This window comes from Molossus molossus, unplaced genomic scaffold (genome assembly GCF_014108415.1).
Source record: "Molossus molossus isolate mMolMol1 unplaced genomic scaffold, mMolMol1.p scaffold_m16_p_10, whole genome shotgun sequence".
NCBI lineage: Eukaryota > Metazoa > Chordata > Mammalia > Chiroptera > Molossidae > Molossus > Molossus molossus.
The window spans coordinates 16,511,593-16,528,340 of NW_023425345.1; the positions used below are offsets into that span (position 1 = coordinate 16,511,593).

Genomic DNA, 16,748 nt, shown 5'->3' on the forward strand with positions numbered 1-16,748 from the left:
CTTAATTCCTGGCCGTCACCCTCACTCACCTGAATTATTTTAATTTACTGATCTGTGGACAATATCTCCTTATTCCAATTCATTCTCAAGACCGACATCAAAATTATTATGATAAGTAATCCTGATCTCTGATCTCATCAACTCTGCTGGCATTTCCCTCCCTTAAAACTGGGGAGGGTCCCCACAGATCTCAGGTAATAAAACGGGCCACCCTTACTGAGTATGCACTGTAGGCCAGTAATGTTAGGAGCACTTTACATGTATTGTCCAACTCAATTAAATTGGAAGATCACATTCTTTTAGAACAGCCTTACAGCTGGCCATAACCCTCCTTCACAGCCTCTGATCCTGCCACTCACATATGCGGATCTTATTTGCCGAAACTAAATAGGGACATCAATAAAACGTTAAAACCATAAACAGACATGTCATGTTCTCATGTTCTTATACACCTCTGTGCTTTTGAACATGATGTCTCCTCTGCCTGGAATTCCCTTCCCTTAGTTCTGTACCTAAGAAACTCGTACTCATCCCTCAAAGCCTGTCTCCTACCCATGAAGTCATCTGCAACTCCCCCAGGCCGAGGTCATGACTCCTGACCCTGCACTTTCATCACATTGAATGTACTCTCTTGGAGTAGCTGGCATTTTGCCTAGTAATTCTTTGTCTTCCCCGCTGGACCGGAAGCTCCTCAAGGCAACAGTTCTATCCCATTTGTTTCTGTATGCCCCTAAACCACCCAGCATCGCAGACACAGTCAGCCCTGGGTGCTGATGAGTGCTGTGTGCTCCAGGCTACACTCGGGGGACCGCCATTAGCGAGCCACTTTCAGAACAGAAGCTTCTAGTGGGGACCTGGAACTTAGGGCTGTAACAGTTATGTTAGGGACACAGTGACCAGCTGTTATAAAACACGCTGTAGTTCCTCCGTGAGCTTTCTTCCTTTCGTGACTGACACTTTAAGTAACACAAGTAATAGAACTCCGGGCTCCGTTAAAACATCGTGCCCTTGCTCAGTGTACGGTTAGGTCTTGGTGGGCCCGGGTGCTCTGGAGGTGAAAGTGTGGGCAGGAATCAGAGAGACTTTTTCCCCTTTAGTGTTGCCTCTGTGGTCTTCATCACCTCCATCACGCGGCAATAGCCTCCAAAGGATGCATCTTGACTAAATTTTGATCAAAGATCAATGAACACTTGGAAAAGGAGTATTGCTAAAGGAAGACCAGGCACTCATAGTGTCTGATATTTTATACCCAGAGTATCCATCTTCCCCCGAGCCTCCAGTGAGGAGAACATGACACTAGATGGGAAAGTGTGTCAACAAGAAGCCCTTCCACCTCCTGAGAGGAGACTCAGCAAAGACATAGGCTACAAAACGTGCTTAATGCTGAGCTTTAGAAAATTGATTTCTTTTTTTATTTAACTGAGATAGGGTTCTAAATAGTAAGTATGTCATGGGGGTGTCTGTTGTCTTATTTGGAAGCCAAGTAAATTTGCTGCGCTCAAGATGATTTAATCACCAAGTAAACTAAGCAAATCAGACAAAACCCATTTGTTCTGTTGTTTGAATATCAATTCAAATCCTCCAGCTTCCTAATAAATTACTTGTTGGTCAATTAAAATTTACTGGAGATATACATGTATTTGACCTTACATATAGACAAGATATTAGCCATGAGGCCATTCCAAGGAATACGTTCAAATTCTAAGTTGAAACACTCTTGAATGTATGCCCTTTTACCCTGAGAAGAAGGGTTTATAAAACTTTCTCCCTGCAAAAATTCTCATAAATGAGCACAGTATTACTGTTTAGAAATTAAAATCATCTTTTTTAGCATCATGACTAGAGATTTTGCAAATAGCCACGCAAAGATGATAAAATATGGAGGAAAATGTTTGGAGAAGTGCGTTTTTATTAAATTCCTGGCTAGATGCAAATTTTTCTCTCTCAAATTCACGATCTAAATTACTCCGTTTTTGGTTTGCCCTAATGCCATCTTTTTTAGGAAACAAAAAAAATAAGCCATACTTCTATAAGATTCACGTGCTTCGTAAAACCACCATGTTAATAACACTTGTTTTTTTTTTAATGTTGCATTTGGAAAGGTAACTTCTCTTTTCTCCCAGGCTCCTTAATTAGCATTTCTCATCTATGACATTTCTCTAAGGGACTAAGGATTCTGCAGTGATTTCTACCTCTGCTCGTGGTTTTTCCTCAGGGAGCCTTCAACACATTCTGTCCGTGTTTGTGAGATATAAATATCATTTTTTATGAACTGATGAGAGAAGGGAGTAAACCTAAATAAGAACAAGAAATGTGCCCTGGCCGGTTTGGCTCAGCGGTTAGAGCGTCAGCCTGTGGTCCTGAGAGACCCTGGTTCGGTTCCCCCTAAGGGCATGTATCTCGGTTGCAGTTCGTCCCCGGCCCTGGTTGGGTCGTGCGGGTGGCAGCCACTTGATGTGTCCCTTTCACGTAGATGTTTCTCTCTCTCTCCCCCTCCCACTCTGTCTGAACAAAGAATGGGGAAAAAACCAAGCAGTGTTAGGGAAAGGAAAGCCAGCACATTCATCTCGAGGAATTGATAGAAGGGATTTCAGCATTTGAGGCAGTTGGCCTGAAAGAATGTAAGTAAATCCTCAAGAAGTTGAGATGAAAATACTCCTAACTGGCAAACAATCATTTTTCGTATATAGGAAGTAAACTTTGGTATTTAAATTCTTCATCTTTTGTATTTCTTTATAAATTACTTGAATCACATAAAGATTAAGGCAGAAATTTCAGAAAGATTTAATTTTTTTTCTTTATTGATTTTAGGGAGAGAGGAAGGGAGAGGGAGAGAGAGAGAGAAACATCGATGAGAGAGGACATCCATTGGCCGCCTCCTGCACGCCCCCACTGGGGATCAGGCCCACAACCTGGGCATGTGCCCTGACTGGGAATTGAACTGGCCACCTCTTGGTGTATGAGTCGATGCTCAGCCACTGAGCCACACCAGCCGGGCTCAGGAAGATTTAATTTAAGCATGGGTGGAAAAAACTTGATGTAATCACTAAGTATGATTTTAACAGTGCGTCATTTTCATCATTAAATGTGTATTTCATGCATATCAAGTGCCCACTACGTGAATAACAGTGTATTAATTAATTAATTTCAGGCCCCATATTATCATCATTCTAGGTTAATATAAGAATAAATTACCAATTTTTCATCATGTATTTTTCTGTCCAGCTTAGTATTACATTCATCTTGAAGTAAAAATCAATCCTTTCTCACTGTGGGAAAGACATTATATGTAGGTCATGAGTTTAGTGACAGTTGCATATTAAACCCCGTTTTCGGCCAAACACTGAAACATTGTTTATTGCTTGGATTTCACTGGAGCCCTGTAGATTATATTGAATTACATTGGCAAGTCGGGATATTACTTTTCCATGCAATAGTTCAGCGTCTACTTTTTGGAAAGCATTGCCTCTCTTTCCCCTTTTTGTTTTTTGTTTTAAGGCCATGAACCTGATCATCAAGCCTGCAGTCCTGACATAAGATAAATAGCCTTCATTTTTTCATACATCGCACTCGGTAGATGCCTTGTCGGAGCCTGGCTAATCTGATACTGCAGCAGGGATTGTTGGAGCCGTCTTTGTTTTGGTCTGGTTGGGTTTCTTTTGGGGCCACCTTCTGATACACCGCACGCCAGGAAGAGAGAGAGACGAGGCTTGTGTCCCACGTGTTTACAAGGAGACTTTGGTCGGGAGAAGGAAATGAACGCCGGGCTTTGGCACGGATCGGTAGGGGGCAGCGGATGGATGGCGAGGGTGTTGGTAGAAGTTTCATCTTTCACAAATGGAGTAACCTAACTTGGTCTTGAATTATTGAAAGGGGAGTAGGGTTCGCTGGCTAGAGGAGAGATGGAGGACATTAGAAAAAGAAGGCAAAGCTCATAGGCTTTACAAACATGAAGGGAGTGTCCCACTTTGTCACAGACTAAGTGCCCTGGCCCCTGAAGAATCCTCCGTCCCTGGAAATGTCACTTCTTTCTCTATCTGTGTGAGACAGTTTACAGCAGAGGTTCTCAGCTCGTCCACCGCATGGGGCAGCCTGGTCACTCAGCCCAGTTGTCCCTCTTCAGGCCGGGTGGGGGCAGGGCTGGCACCGTCAGCAACGATTGACTCCACCTTTTTACTGACTCTCCATTCTCCAGCCTTGAGAAGGATGGCCAGCCTAGGCGAAGAGAAGGAAGGAGAGAAAATTAAAGGAGCTCACCACCCCCTAAAACAAGGATTTTTTTTTTTTTTTACAATAAACCCTCTATTAACTGGAACTTTTACATAGCTAATGTTGTCAGCCCTTGCTCTTAATGCAAGAGACAATGACAAATGACTGCTCCTAAGTATTTATTAGACCCTCTGGGACACTGCTGAGCCGGCGTGCCTTCCTCGCTGCTTTCTGCAGCAGCACTGTGGCCCAGTGACCAACGGACATACCAGCAGTGTTCCAAACCCCCAGGGAGGAGCCAAGACCTATCGATAAGGCCCAGCTGGTGTGGCTCAGTGGGAGCGTCGACCCATGCACCAGGAGGTGGCAGGTTCAATTCCCAGTCAGGGCACATGCTCAGGTTGTGGGCCAAATCCCCAGTGAGGGCCATGCAGGTGTGGCCAATTGATGTTCTCTCTCATCAATGTTTCTATCTCTCTCTCCCTCTCCCTTCCTCTCTAAAATCAATAAAGAAAAAACATTTTTTAAAAAGAACTATTTATAAACTGCACTTAGGCAGGGGAGGGGGGAGATTGTGTTTATATGTAAATATTAGATATGTAAAGATGATAATATATATTATTTGTGTAATTTTTATATTTCTAAATATGTATATAGTATATATTGGCTCTATTAGATATCTAAGAGAAATACATATTATGTACTATATTTGGAATTCTTCATAAATATTAATGAGTTTATATATTTATATACTATATTTCTAAATATATACATATTTAGGAAGAATTCCAAATGTTATATAATACATATAAAAACATATTTTATGTATAATATATGTATATATTTAGGAAGAAGTTCAATAAGATCTCCAGTGACATTGGAGGAGAAAGTGTTTAACCATAGAACCACTAATTAAATCACTGAATTAAGTGAAAATTTTGTGCATCCTACATGCATATCATTATCCTAAGGTTACTTAACATACCACCTCATTATCTAAAGGTAATTGAGGTTTTATCATGTAAATATGCAACATTAAACCACTAATGCAGCCCTTGCAAATTACCTTAATTTAAGAAAAAAAGTTTTCATTATCCAGGAATCATTTCCGACTGACAGAGATTTCAGATTGCCCTCAAATTTCCCACTACCTTTTCCCTGGCCAGCGCTTCCTCTTCTGGAATTAAGCTTTTTGGACGAATGGTGAAGAGGGAAAGGAATATTAAAAAATGGGCAGAATCATGTCTGTGGTAGTTGTATTAATGGATAAACTCGGAGGAGAAGAAGCTGCAGGTCCCTATTGGAACGGAGAAGATGCCAGCGGTCTAGAGGTTAGCACACAGCTCCAGGTGTCCCGGGACGGGCGGCCGTGTGAGCAGAGGGTGTGTGCCAGGCTCTGGCCTGGGCGCTTCTGTGCAGCCGGCTCCCTGGGCCTCCCTGCAGCTCCGGGGGGAATAGCATCAGGGCTCAGTAAATGGAAGGAGCGTGGATTTTGGAAGTCAAATCCTGGCTTTGTCACCTACTCTAGCAAGTTTCTGAAATTCGGTTTACTCCTTTCTAAAAAGAGATAATCACCCACCTTTAAGACTGAATGGTAAGGGAAATGAGATTATTTGTTTTGAAAAGTCATCGTATACGTGTGTGTTCCCTGCCCCTTCTGACCTCAGGCCTGCGTTCTTTCCACGGAACCTCTTCTCGGGTCCGACTGAAAACAGACATTTCTCTGAACGGTGGCGGAGCCGCATCTCCTCCCATCTGGAACCTGCACAGCTGATTTCCTTTGGAGCTTTCCTGTCAGGCGTCACCTTTGTCCTCTCAAATGGCACCATTTTGGTGGTAGTGTGGTCTTTCTGCCTCTGGAGGGAATTTGGAGTTTTGCATTGGCCTGTGACCGTATTAAATATCCTTCACAGCTTTATGTCATTAAAAAATCTGAAAAATGTTCCTCTTATGTCTACTTACTGCCATTAAGAAAAATACTCAATAGAGCAGACTCCAGGGGCAGAGTCCTGTGGCATTCACTCAGGGGTCCCCTACGGGCTGCGACAGCGTCCTTCATCAGGGCTCTTGGGTGCAGATGGACAACCGGCTGTGATTCCACTTAGTTTTTCTCTCCTAGTGGCCCCTCCATCTTCTAGACAACGGGAGACTTCATCAAGTGCTTTATTGGAATCAAAGACTATATCTGCGGCATTCTCCTGATCTGTCAACCTCATAGTAATAACCCTGTCAAAAAAAGGAAATTAATATAGTGCAGCAAAATCATTTCTTTTTCCTTTATTGATTTTAGAGAGAGAGGAAGGGAGAGGGAGAGAGAGACAGAAACATCAATGAGGGAACATTGATTGGCCGCCTCCTGCATGCCCCCCACCAGGGATCAGGCCCACAACTTGGACATGTGTCCTGTCCGGGAATTGAACAGGCAACCTCTTGGTGCATGGGTCAATGCTCAACCACTGAGCCACACCGGCCAGACCAAAAACTTATTTTTAACGAGACCACCGCAGTTGGAAAAGAAGAGTGGCTGATGGCACAGGGGTTGTCGCCAGAGAAAAGGCCCCTGGCCAGTTGCTGAAGTGCGTCAGGCTGTGGCATTCATGCAGCATTGATCAGCCGACCACGTTCCAGCAGTGGGCTCAGCCCTTCCCGTGCAGAGAACTGGACTCAAAACACTGCATGACATCCCACTCATTGAGACTCCTTTCATGCCAGGCATTGAGCTAAGTGCTGTTCACATATCTCATTTCATCCCAACCCTTAGTAGTACATGCGTTGTTTTTAACCCCGTTTTTTGGGATGACTTCAGTGAAGCTCAGAGAGGTGAAATACTTGACCCCAAGTCGTATATAACGTCAGGGTCAAGCTCACAGCCAAGTCACCCTGACTGAGCCCTGCTCTTAATCACGGTGCCTGTGGAGCAGATTCCTGTGCCTTAGTGGTGCTGACTTGACGAGAGAAGAGCGTGTCAGAATTTCCCAGCTGCTAACGAAAGGTGGGAAGGAATCTCCAACTGTGACCAAAGGCTCTCTGTCCCCCATCTTCAACCCTTCCTTCCCTGATGTCTGCGTGCTGAGAAAACTGATTCTGTGATTACTGCTTCCTGATGCGCATGGTATTGGAGGAAAGGGAATTTTGAGGGATGTCTCATTTGGATTCATACAAGAACTGGTGAAATAGCCCACACCAATGCAGAGAACACCTCCTAAGTGATCAGAGAGCTTCCTTACTGCAGATTCAGGCTTGCTCTCCCATCAGTATCACCGAGGCTAGGCTTTCTGGTCCTTTTATCCATTGTTTCATTGCTTGAATCTGCCCTCCACTCTTGCTTCCTTGCCCACCCACCCTGACAAGTATCTTCTTTGTTTAGCTGGGTTTTGGTATCACTGATTGAACTATAATCAACTTGCCAGTCTATTCCATTGATTCTTTGGGGGCCAGAAAATTATTCTGTCTCCATTCACTCTGTTGATGTGATTAGTGCTTAGAATGCAATCTTAGTCTCTAGTGCTTGAGGGAATCTCATTATCATCGCCCATTCATTACCCCTACAGAACCCACGTTGGTTCCTAGTGATTCCTACCCTCCTTTCAAACATTCACAAACCATTGGCTGTAAGCCTTCAGGAAGCATAGACATTTTAGCCAAGTTGTCATGGCTAGGAAGATTAAGACTCTTAAAATATACATATGGGAAGTCATAGGTTCTAATTTCTTATACACATAGATAAAGAATATCCTACTCATCCATTAACCTATAGCTAAACGGCACTAGGCACCCAGAATAAAGCTCCCCTCTGGGTATCGGATACTCTGTTGCCCACCCTTTAGTCCAGCTGGTAAATGGCACATTCTGGGAGGACAGTGGTTTTTCTGGAGCAACCTGAACTGGAGCCTTTAGGAATTGCCTTATTTATACTACACTTACTGAATACTGAGTGCTGAGTGCTGTCTCCCAGCCTTATTCATTTGTCAACAGCTTGATTGCAGTATAATTAAGGATCATAAAAATCACCGTTTAAAGTATACAGTTCAGTGAGTTTTAGTAAATGCATACAGTTGTCCAACCATCCATGCCATCCAGTTTTAGAGCATGTCCGCCACCCTAAAAAGTTCCCTGATGGCCATTGCAGTGAGTCTTCATTCCCATTCCTACCCAGGCAGTCTACCCTGAGCAACCATTCATATAGTCTGCTTTCTCTAGATACAGTTTTATAGTTTCTAGAGACATCATATAAATGGGGTCATACAACAGGTAATCCTGTGTGCCTGGCTTGCCCTGCGGGAGCGTGTACTGCAGTCCGTTCCCTTTTATCATTGAGTAGTAGTGCAGTGCACTGAATATACCACATTTTACTTATCTATTCACCAGCTGATGGGACCTTTGGATTGTTACCAGTTTTCAGCTATTACAAATAATGCTGTTTGAACATTCACTTACATCTTTGTGTGGATTTGTTTTCATTTATTTTCCGTTGCTACCTAGGAGTTGACTTGCTGGGTCGTATGGTAAGAAACTGGGTCCCAATGTGAGATATTGGCAATTTTCCAAAAGGTAGATTACCATTTACACTCCCACTAGCAATCTGTGGGTTCCGGTTTCTCCACATCCTCACCACCACCCGGCATTGTCAGCCTTTTTCATTTTAGCCCTTCTAACGGGTATATCATGAATCCCAGTTTTATTCCGTTATGTGATCCTCCAAGTTAAGGAAGCAGATAGTTGATGAGGGTGGAGGGAACAATGGAAGAAAAGGGATAATAAAAATCTTCTCCCACTATCATCCTGCTTCTTCACCTTGGGCCTGTCCTTGGGACTAACTGCAGCATCGGAAGCCCTGACATCCTTCCTTCCTGCACACACTGGCCGAAATATGCTACCACCCAAGTCTAAAGAGCAGTAGTAGCTTGCTGGGCTAAGTAAAATCCACAGATGCATTTTTAAACCTTAATTTTAGCTAGTTTTAGATAGATTTTTACCTCCTCCCACGCCACATTATTTTATCAGAGCCACTAGGGGGAGAGGAGAAAAAAATAGAATTGTCTTGTTTGAATTCAATGCTTCTCTCCCTCTTCTACCCTCTAATGGAGGGTGTTATGCCTCATTAGAGTAGCTGAACAGCAAGAAGGAGACATCAAAAAAGCAGAAAAGGAGACCATTGATGATCCAAACATTGAAAAATTACAGAAAAAGAGAACATTTATGATCCAAACATTGAATAATCAGACCCTCGCTCACCTAGGATTGTCTCTTATTTTTTTACTATGTTTTTATTGATTTTCAGAGAGGAAGGGAGGGGGGAGAGACAAAGACATGGTTGTGAGACAGAAACATCAATCGGTTGTTACACACCCCGACTCAGGGTCTGAACCTGCAACCTGAGCATGTGCCCTGACCAGGAATCGAACCGGTGACCTTTCAGTGAACTGGATGATGCTCAACCAACTGAGCCATCACCGCCAGAGCAGGATTATCTCTTGAGATTCAGTTTGTCTTAAAGCTTCTCCTTATGAATATGTGTATATTTATATATTTTGCATATTTCCATTTAATTTATAATATAGGGACATGTGTTAATAATGAATTTTGTTAAATGTAATTTTACTTACATTACTAAGAACATCGGCCATACACTAATAGATCCTAAGTTTTATGATCTCAAAAACGGAAAGGAAATAAGTTGAAAAATACCCTCCACGGCCATAAATACCCTGCACAGTTAGCAAAAATAAGCAAAACGGAGGCTTCTCCTCATCTTCAGCTGCAGAGAATTTTTATGTATTAATAATTCTGTGAGGAGATTTGTAGATTTCGGATGCCATTAGCCCATCATCACGTCTCCAAGAATAACTGCAGATGTGGGATATAGCACATATTTCCCATTTTCGCTTGCAGCAAAATCTTCCTTCAGTAATCCGACGGGTGGGTTATTGAGCAATGCAAACCAAATTTTCCCTGTGAAAACCAAATTGGCAGCAAGCTGTACTTGAACTTACAGGGAAATTGGTTACTAACTGATTGGTTGGTTTGTTTGTATTTTTTTAATCTTCTGGAGTAATGTTTATGTGAAAATATAATCAGAAAATTAGTACCCTCATCAAGAGGTAATTCAGAGAGCTTTACAAATAAACCTAAGATTCTCCTTGATTACAAAAGAAGACTTTCTACCTCCAGAACCCTTGGATGCTCAGAGGTAATTAGACCGCTAAAGTCATCTTTCCATGTAAAGATTTCCTCCTTTCCTCATAATTAGTATTTCCTGTTTATTGGAAAAAACTGTGCTCGCTGCTTTTGGATTCACTGACAGTACCTTCTAGCTGTAATCTCACATGGCGAAAGGTGTGTGAGATCTTAGGGACTCTTTCATAAGGACACTAATCCCATTGATGAGGGCTCTGCCCTCAAGGACTAGTCTCCTCCGAGGGCCTCATCACTTTGGGAGTTAAAGTTTCAACACATGAATTTGGGAAGGGGGAGCCCAAACATTCAGACCACAGCACAGCCCAGTTAAAAGTGGGTTCTTCTGCCCTGGCCCATTTGGCTCAGCGGTTAGAGCGTCGGCCCAGTGAGTCGCAGGTTTGATTCTGGTCAAGGGTTGCTGCTCAGTCCCGGCCCTGGTCAGAGTCCTGCGGGAGACAGCCAGTTGATGTGTCTCTCTCACAATGATGTTTCTGCCCCCCCCTGCCCCCCGCACTGTATCTGAAGATAAGTGGAAAATTATCCTCGGGTGAGGGTTACAAAAAACAAGTGAGTTCTTCCCACCTTGAACGCTGTTCCTACTTGCCTTCTGGCTCCGCATCAGTCTGGTGTGCATCGGCCGTGGGCACACAGGTTTCGGCCTTTGACTGAAGTGCATGTTTCTTGATGAAAGATACTATATTCCATCTCTGAATCCCTAACGCTTATTGGAGTCTCTAGCCTACCAAAGAGCATCATCAGGTCTAGAATAATAATTCTACTTCTTAGAGGAAAAGAGCCCTGGCCAGTTTGGCTCAGCGGTTAGCATGTCAGCCTGAAGACTGAGGGTCACAGGTTCGATTCCCGGTCAAGGCCACACACCTGGGTTGCAGGTTTGATCCCTGCCCCTCCCCGTACCCGTCCCCCTGAACCCCCCAACCCCAGGCTGGGGTCAGTGCAGTGAGGGAGACCACCATTCAATGTGTCTTTCTCACATTGATGTTTCTTTCTTTCTTTCTCTCTCTCCCTCCCTCCCTTCCACTTTATCTAAAAATCAATGGAAAGATATCCTCAGGTGAGGATTAACAAAAAGAAAAGAAAAGAAAGAAAGATACAGACTGTACTCAGTAAACACACATCCCCCAGCCCTTCTCCCTCACTCATTCCCGCAGTCCTTTGCTCTGTCTGGAGCTGTATAACTTGGAACCCCTTGTCCTTCCCATAGGTTAGCATAGTTGCATTTTGATTGGAAAGTAATAGCAGAAAGAAAAGAAAAAAATCTAGTCAGATTTTTTTCCCCTTAGATGAAGCCTTAGAGATAAAGGGAAGGAGCTACAGCCAGTGTAGCTAAGGCACCTGTGTCGCCCACGGCAAGGCTGTGTATTGAAGGAAGGCGCTCAAGCACAGACGGAATAGAAAACTGTTGCGAGTAGAAAAGGAAAGAAATGGGATATGGGTGTTCCTTTCCTCCCTCTCTGCCCTTCAGAGACATCCACTTCTGTGTTGTCTAGGCGTCGGGGCTGAGATCTGAGATGTCAGGATGCCCCTTGAAGGTACTTGTGTGTTGGCTGCTGTGAGGGACCCTGCGATGCCGGGACACTGTAGCTGACCCTCCAGAGCTTACAGTCGGTTGAATGCTAGAGAAAATCAGAGAAAGGTTGCTCTGATCCAGGGTGAGCAGGGAAGGCTTTAGGTGGATCTTGATTTCATGCCTGCAAGAGCCTCATGAAAGGGGAGCACAGGCATTCTAGAATTTGCAGAGGTGTTGTATGTGGCACCGTTGGGGACGTGGAATAGACTGCCTGGAGTTAGAGGGATGTTAGATAATAGGAGAGAGCGCTGGAGAAGTGAACGCCAGTGTTTTTCTATTGATTTGTGAAAGAGAGGAAGGGAGAGGGAGAGGGAGAGAGAGACGAAAACATCCATGTGAGAGAGCAACATCGATCAGTTGCCTCCTGCACACACCCCGCCTGGGGACCGAACCCACAACCTGGGCATGTGCCCCGACTGGGAATCAAACTGGTGACCTTTCAGTGCACAGGATGATGCTCAACCAACTGATCCACACCAGCCAGAGCAACATGGTTCTTGATCTAAAATATCCCCAGAGATACCCGGAAAACAGCACATTTAAATAACAAAGGTAATATGCAAAATTTTGCTGCTAGGGTTATTCAAGGATAGAATAAGAAAGTTGAAAGTGTCTCTTATGCTTAAGAGAGAAAGAGTGCCTTAGTTCAGTGCTTTATAATTTCCAGAGCAACTTTCTAGTCATTCATATTCAACCTACAGAATGTCTTTTAGCCTTGGAAAGCTGTGAGACATAAATTTAGATAGATGGGTGAACGGATGTTAGATCGGTAGGTGGATAGGTGGGTGGATGGGTGAATGTATGAACGGACACATAATAGAAATATATACACACACATTTTTAAAATATTTTCCAACTACTGGATTGAGAGCCCTAGAGGACTGAATATTTTTTCTTCCTTGTGGCTCACAAATTGCATAGCATGGTGGTTATATGTGAAAGACATTCAGTAAATGTTTGTTGCATGAGATTATCATTGACCCTTGAATATCACAACACAAAGGTGTTAAAGGTCACTTAGCTAGAAGAGTGAGGGGAAAAAAGCAAATATCATGACCTTCTGCTTCAGAGGTCATTCTATCATACCCGTGCCAGACGGGCATTTGGTACATTCCAAGAAGTGAGAGAGAAAATGCCACAGTCGGAAATCAGATGCCATTTCAGACGCTTGCTGGAATTGTGGGAGTGGAAATTGGATGACGCACGGGGTGGTACTTGTGCCTGGATGCTCTCAGGTGGAAAGTGTTTAGAAATTATAACCAGGGAGCGGGGAATTCTTCCCATGGAACTGCAATTTTAGTTCTGCAGATAAGAACCAAGCAGATAAACTTCCACCTCGACTTCCATCCGGGCATTCCAGGTGACCAGAAGTCCTCAGAAGACGGCAGTTTTGTTGGAAGGGGCCACGTGAGCTCTCTGGACTTGCCTCCGTTGGCAAGTATCTAGAAAGGGAAAGGGGGCACACTCTACCCCCTTACAACGGAAGAGGGATTCAGAATGCAGACAGAGCTGTTTCATCCTAAAGCCCATTTAAATAAAAACAAGTGAAAACCCTCCCTGCGTGAACACGCAGAAATGAAAAGGCACCGTGGTAACTAGAATCACTCGTGGGCTCAGCAGTGCCGCGCGTGTAAGCCCTGGAGGATTCCGGCTACATGTGTTATTTCATGTCTGTCGGCTGAATGTGAACTCCAGAATACAACAAATGCAAAATGTGACGCTGAGGAAGATTATGTGGATTTGCCGTTTTCCCTGGAGGGCTCGGTCCAGCCGGCAGTAAATGGATTGAGATTTCATGCGTGGAGACAGACGGTCGCTACACGACTTTTTTAGCATGACTCGTGCGTTCTTGCTGTTTCACTGGTGTTTCTTATATCGTGTCTGTACAACCATGGCAATGAAAATGGAAATGGTGGGATGACAGGGTATCTGTAAGGATGTGGACTGTTTGATACCCAGAAAAGAATCGCAAACTGAATTTCCAACAATAAGAGGAATGGTTAGTGAATTATGACATGCTTCTCTAAAGTGACAATACGGCGAGATGGAGTTCCTTAAAATGTCCACTGCGAGTTGAATATGTAGGAAAGCTCTTTAGCTCTCACACTGGGTGGGAAAATGTAGGTGGAAATTGTGCATACATGATGGCCACTACAAAACACAATCGTGGGGACGAAATGAAAGCAGTGTGTCTCCATGCACATAGCCTACGGATGGCCTGTTCCCTTATTTGTTTTCCTGTCTCCACCATGGGAAAACAGTTTTGTTAGGAGAATCAAAACATTGTTTAATTTTTCAAAAGCAGATGAAGAAAACCCATGTTTAATTTACATCACCTTAAATTTAGCATGTTTAATTTATAGCACATTAAACTTTCAAGGGAATGAAAAGGAAGTCTGAGTACACTGACTTCCAGAGCCGCTGTGACAGGTATTCTGATGGAGCTGTTCAGTGCAGGGTAAGTCATGATATCGTCTGGCAGAATTCCCGCAGCTAAACCCAGAGACGTAAGTGACAGTGGCAGAATATTACAGCCTTGTCACTCAGCACAGCTCTTCTGTTGACAGGATTTGCGACGGGGTTCCCGAGGGTCTCCTGTTTAATTGGCACTGGAGACAATGTGTAGGGGTAGCTACTGCTCTGATGAAGGGTCACCAGTATGTGGCAGGCCCATGCTGTTTCATCGTTCCTTGCCTTTGACCCACAGTTCTCACAACAGTTAGAGTAAAAGCCATTAAGAAAACATGCAGTAACTTTTATTTCTTACCTGTTGGAACCGGGCAGTTGGAACCCACTCTTATGCCCACGTGTATAATAACTTTTTTCTTAGTTAACGGTCTGACGGTGTAGTTATTTGTGTCCAATCTCTCCAAGTTCTCCCGTTGAATTCTCCAAATAATTTGTAGCAGAAACTCAATATTGTTTTTGAGTTGAACTGAATTGTATCGCTCTCTTAGAATAACGAAATCCCCAATACATTACCATTACTTTACCTTTTGCTCCCATTGGGTTCCTTGTCCCTGCCCAGACGATAATGAAAATCATACAGAATTGTTCTCTACCACAGTAACCATTGCTCTGGCTTTTTGAAAACTAAATGTTTGTAAACTGACTGGTGCCTGGGGGGTAGGATTTCACTACTTCGCTGTTGCTGACCGTGGTGATCAGATGTTGATCTCGTTCAAGGCAAACCTGATGGCCTTTCCCAGAATGACTATCTTTCTTTGGAATACTCTGTGTGGTTGTCTTGCTGGTTGGGTTTCCTGTTGCTGACTTGGAAGTTTTAAAGCCAAATGTCACCCTCCCTACCTCTCTACTATTTCTTCAACGAGGATTGAATCCTGGGTTAATGAGGACTTCCTGTTCTTGGTCTATACCAGTTTCCCCCACTATCCAAAATCAGACCATTCTTATGAAACCTTTCTTAAGCCTAAATGGCTTAAAGCAGAGAAGAAAGCACCTTCGGACACATCTTGCTAAAGGACGCACACAGTAAATGAGACGAAGCACAGATGCTCACAGTTCATAACCGTGGTGTCTTGATGCTGCGATGCTGAGTGTGGTTCCCAGGGAAGGAGCTTGGGGAGGCCCCCTTGCTGCTCGGGGTGCAGCTGCCTCCGTAATGCCCCCTGCAAAATAAACACTGAGCGCCGTTTTCAGTTTTCATGTAAAAGTAAAAGTCCCCCTTCAGATTTCTTTCAGTTAGCAACAGGGACGAATGTAGATCTGCTGGAAAAGCCAGGTGGCGTAGGGCGGATGTTTGAAAAGCGGGAGACGCTTGTCTGTGCACCCCATGGGATTCTGTATGGTGCCGGCCTGCGCTCTTTTGGTCTGGCTTTAACATTGCTGTAAGCCTCGTCCAAAACTGAAGCTGTATGCCTTCAGTGTCTTTCAGATGGTCAAGACCCAGTATAAATGTTTGGAACGTGACAACCCAAACCAAAAAGCACCATCTTAAGATGTGGTATAAACCGTGTCTTCACAGTATAAACAAGAGTGTGGCTAAGGTGTAGAGGGTAATGCCAAGGAGAAGAGCTTGGTGAGTGGGGAAAAGCAGGCGAAGAACCAGGTGCCAGTCCGAGCCACGGTGCCGTTAGCAGTGTGACCACAGACACCGTGCTCAGTGTTCCCAAGTCTCCTGTTTTGCAGGTCTAGAGTGGGAAGATAATGTTACTTTAAAGATTAAATGAGATGTTTATACACATACATAATGTACTTGGCACAGTTTCTAGCACAATTAGAACATAGCAGTAATAGGTATCATCATTATCTTCTGTGATATGGGATCATTTCTAATAAATAAGGAAAGTGGCCCAAATGTCCTTGATATGAAGTCACTCTGTTAATTTTTTCATTCTATCTGTCCATCCACCCATCTTCTTCTGGGCTGTCTGTGGCTCAGCACACCTCCTGACAGAGATGAAAGGGTGTGCATGAAGAGTAGCATCCATTCTTAGGTCTAGGATTAAACTAATCGCTAGAAACTAGATCCCTACTTATCACTACCTGTCACTTCAGTGAGGGCTTTTCCAAGGTTGGCCACATCTCTTCAAGCAAAGCACCAGTGAATTTGCTTGACGTGACTAAGAAAATGACCAAGTTTCTGTTTTTCTGGGTCAGGATTTCTGTGCATCCTTCATGTCCATTAACTGGAATAAGCACACCAGGAATATTGCATCTTCTCTGCGCCGGGCACTGTTCTGGTTATTCTCCCAACGTCACTCGTCGTCCTCCCAACAGCATTTGAGATTGACATCAACTTTCTCACTTTATA

General features: G+C 43.9%; 1 protein-coding gene across 22 annotated transcripts in view; it reads left to right on the plus strand.

Annotated features, from left to right (window-relative positions):
* The window catches only part of ANKS1B (ankyrin repeat and sterile alpha motif domain containing 1B), a 917,777-nt gene that overhangs the window by 823,606 nt on the left and 77,423 nt on the right, over positions 1-16,748 (plus strand). The window lies entirely within an intron of this gene.